We start from the raw sequence: 4,711 nt of genomic DNA, 5'->3' as shown, positions 1-4,711 counted from the left end.
GAGTCAACCTTTTTGTGGGAAAGTTGCACAAGTGGGAACTTCCTGAATTGTGCCGCGTTATTTCTAATATGAAAAACACAAAACTGCAGTGTTTGTTCGATATAAAAATGGACAACATAGGCGAAAAGCTCAAGCTCAAACAAAGTTCAGACATGGATACTTCATTGTATGGTAAAATCTCGGCGGATGCATTAAAAAAAGAATTTAATTATATCAGGACACGTGTTGAATCATTTTCCTTCGAAAGTTCAGTCGAAATTTTAAAGAAAAATTTACAAATTAAGTTAAATTCCTTAAGTCAAATTGAACAGGAAGCAGTTTCAATCCTTGTCCCATTCATTCAAAGTATTCTTGCCACCAAATTGGCCTCAAGGTGCATCTCCCGTGAGGAACCAATCACACAGGATATTTTGGACTTGTACGAGCTGTCATTTGACTCTGACCTAATGTCAAGTAGGCTGAAGTTTGCCACTATGCTGTATTGCAATGGTCAGTATGAGGAAGCTGCAGTTCAACTGACTCACTGTGAAGGACTGCTGGGGCCAGAAGTGTGTCAGTATTGTACACATGCTGACAGGATGCATTTTGGAAATGAGTTTTATAATCTTTGCGCACAGCGATTGGATAACTCGAGTAAAAAGCTACTTAGAACTTACATAACGATGTGCATTTTGTTTACAGAAGCAGAAATAAACTGCATTCCAAAACATGTTGCATATGAATTGTGCAGGTGTATAGAATCTGAAGATAGAGGACCTGGTGACAAGTGGAAGGACTGTATTGTTATTGACTGTATCCCATTCCTTTACTACCTGCAACACCTCACGTACAGGAAACTAAAACAGCAAGTGGAAGCACAAACAGCACTAGATAACCTACAAGAGTATACAAAAGGGCCAGTCCATGGCCATATAGAAACAGCCCTCAACATTCTGGGTCACTGCTTTGAACTGCAGGACAGACTTGATCAGGCTTGGTTGTGCTACAGAAACTCATTAAGCATTTATAACAAAGACAATGCTGCCGGATGGCATTTAGCCAGGATAGTACATGAGTGTATAAGAAAGACAATGTCTCCATCTGGCATGTAGCCAAGAAGTACATAAGAGTATAAAACGGGCATACATCCGACTGGCATATAGCCAGAAAAGTACATAACTTGAAGAGTATTAAAATTGAAAGAGATTGCTTTCATAAGGTTTGTAGCCAGGATAGTACATTAGTGCAAAACATATAGAACGCTGCCATCAGGCATGTAGCCAGGGTGGTACATGTACATATTTTTTACATTTAATTGTTAATGGTGTTTTCAGGGGCTGTTCAAGGATTTTATCTTAGAGAGGGTGTTGATTTTAGGGGTTACCTTTTCCTCCTATTTTGGAACAAAAGGTAAACTCTAACCATTCAAGGAGGGGGGGGGGGAGGGCGGGTTCGCCTACCCTTGGGTCCGCTTGTGGTTCTTGTGACTTGTTATTTACATGTATATGCTGACTTTTATGAACTTTTGTTAGTTAGCTATTTTTATGTGATGATTGTTGGTGTGTTTATATATACAAGTGCATAATTCAGTAATAAACAAATAAAGCCAGATTTTTTGGTCAAAATAATGAGGCATTTTATACATTGTGCCTTTGAATATATGTATGTTGTCATAAACTATGGAAGGGACTCACCAATTCAGTAGTTCACGAGGGTTCTAGGTTAGAGAGTGCCCTTTTGGTCTGCATTGAATGAGCCTTAATTGGGCACTTGCAAGGGCCAATGTTCAATATCTTATGTGTTGTAACTACTCAAAGAATGAAATGCGGGATAAATGTCATTATCGGGGTATGACAGCAGTTGGACTTGTGAAAATGTGTGGAGTTTGAAGGAATTCATTACTGGGTAAATACCCCCAATAATGACATTAATCACACCATTCATTGCGTAAATTTACACCAAGATGTTTTTATTTCGTTGAAGAACTGTTAAAACATGCTTGATTTCATTTAAGAAAACCTTACACCCACTCTGTAAGTAGGACGACACAACCGTAATCGGAAACAGTTTATTACGTCACAATAACGCGGGAAATAATCAATTACTTCAAATCACTTTTAAACGTAAAAAAGAAAAAAACTAATGACAACAGTACATTTTGCATAGCATACATTAACACTTTTTAACATGTTGATTTTCCGGGCTTGCCGACTCAGTACAAACACTTTAAAGAATGAATTGCGGGATTGATGTCACTATTGGGATATGAACGCAGTTGGGCTGGTTAAGTCGAAGGATTCGTGTACTATAACCAGCCCAACTGCGTTTATATCCCATTAATGATATTAATTGCGAAATTCATTACTTATATATTCGGCAATAGTTCATTATTTCATTCAAGATTTTTAAAAAATATTTCATTCAATTGATAAAAACCTTGCAGTAATGATTTCTCATCAATTCTATAAATAGAACGACCTGACCGTAACAGGAAACAGTTTATCAAATGACGTCACAATAACGCGGGGAAAATTCAATCATTTTTAAACCTAAAATTGAAAGACTAATGCCAACAATAAATTTCACATATCATAAATTAACACTTTGATTTATTTTATTCGGGACCTGATGACACAATAAAAACAATAGCAAGATAAACAATTTTCAGGCTCATGCCTTCGTCAATTGGATCGCCAGACAGATTCACAATTAAGTAGTCGGCGCTAGAGTTTAAAAAAAAACTAGATAGTTCATAAATAATTACAGTGTTATTTCACAGTGTTCATATAGCTCGTGAATGTTTTCAATATACCCAATGGACCTACACGCAACATCTTAAAATGGTTTGAAAAAGAACTTTATTTAATAAACATGCATAATACTACTCTGTCATATATATGTTCCCTCAATTTGTGTCTTATTTACAGTTTTAAAATAAAAGTTATTTGCCAATATGGAAGGGTATCTAACGCTATATTTTATAAAAAAAAATCAGATTTTACGTATTCTTAAAACTAGCACATATTTGTCAATGCCGAGATTTCCCAGAGGCCCAATAGTCATAATGCTTTGCGTTTATGAACGTCAAGCTGACAATGATGGAGACAATGATGGAGGGAACTTGGGCGATGAAGAAGCTCATCAAGACACAGACAATCATCCACGGTACCCAGTCTTTTTATAACGCATAACTCAATGTAATACCCTGGACACCTTGACTGCACAAACCTCATACTCATGAACGATAAATGAGATGAAATACAGACGCTTGATTGGGATCTTGTGTCTCAGAGTCCTTTTTGGATATGAAATGACAGCTTTTATCAAAACTTTTTATATCCTTTTTGGATGTAAAATTACAGCTTAGTCTAGTTTGTCAGAAAAGCACATAGTTACTATAAGAGCTAACGTGCATATACAAAAAAGTGTCTAGTCTGGGAATGAGGTAATTTACAATAATGCAACGCGTAGTAACGTCGCAAAACAAAGACGTTGTCATCCCGGTCCAGTTTATGAGGCTATGAGAAGCGGTTCTGGAGAAACAATGTTATATTAGGTGTATTTCAAAAGCAAAGCTATAAAATGCAGAACTGCTGATATATTTTAAGCTTAAAGTTATGATTTATTGAATTCAAAGAAAATCTCGTTTGAACAAAGGTTTGGAAATATTGCAAGACATTTCAAATGTAATTAAATTTCAAAGGGTAACTGATTTGTTAAAATGTGCATGACCGGAAGAGTGCGCTAAAATTTAAACTGTCAGAGGAAATGCGAGATGTTTGTTTTTGAGAATGAGGCATTGAAATGTTAAGTAGGTATATAGTTCGGTCGACAAAGCGCGTATAGAATATTTTTCCACAAATTGAATGTCTGCAATGAAAATAAAAGACCAAAACCAGATCACTCTTCCATTACATAAAATACAACAATGATAAATGTCACCCAGTCCCAAATTTAAGAAATCCAATATACCCCAACGGTGAAATTTAACAATTGTGTGTGTGTGTGTGTGGGGGGGGGGGGGGGGGGGGGGTATAAAGAAAAACTTGACTTGACAAGAATGTAAATGGAAGTCTTTCAAAAAACTATATGAAACAAATATATACCTTGAATCAAACTTTAGTCTTTTGGTGTAACTCCGTCGATTGTAGGAACACTTCAGTTTGACAAGTATTTATTTCAGATAATAAAACATAAATCATGAGCAACAAGGAAAGATGTGCAGACCTAGTATTTTTGGGAGGATCGCGATTCGGATTTTTTTTCGCAGCCAGATGTGCTTTAGTGCATTTTCTACTACACTCGAAATAAAAAAAATTCACAACAAAAACCAATAAACAAGATGGCTATAATGGCCCTTAATCGCTCACCAGAGTAAACTATTTAAACCTTTGTTTTTTATGAGAAAAAAAGAGATTGTTGGTTTTATGGCAATGTATCTAGGGGTTAACCTATGGTCGAGTATTGTCATCTATTGTAGTGGTTTAGGCCATCCAAACACAACACTGATATATTTTTATCAAATCTGAACACATGGTCCAAATTTCATTGCTGTAGCTTCAATTATACGAAAGGTCAGCAGGTAAAGTCACAGTATAGTTCATCTGAGGCATTGATATGTGTTAACATAACTGCACAAATGATCTTAATTTCATTGCTGTAGCTTCAAAAATAAGAAAGACGTCCGAAAGGTCAATTCAATGTCATCCAAGCACAATATTGATATTTGTTT

The sequence above is a fragment of the Mya arenaria genome, chromosome 2 (assembly GCF_026914265.1).
Source record: "Mya arenaria isolate MELC-2E11 chromosome 2, ASM2691426v1".
Taxonomy (NCBI): domain Eukaryota; kingdom Metazoa; phylum Mollusca; class Bivalvia; order Myida; family Myidae; genus Mya; species Mya arenaria.
Note: the sequence above shows the minus strand (reverse complement) of the source record.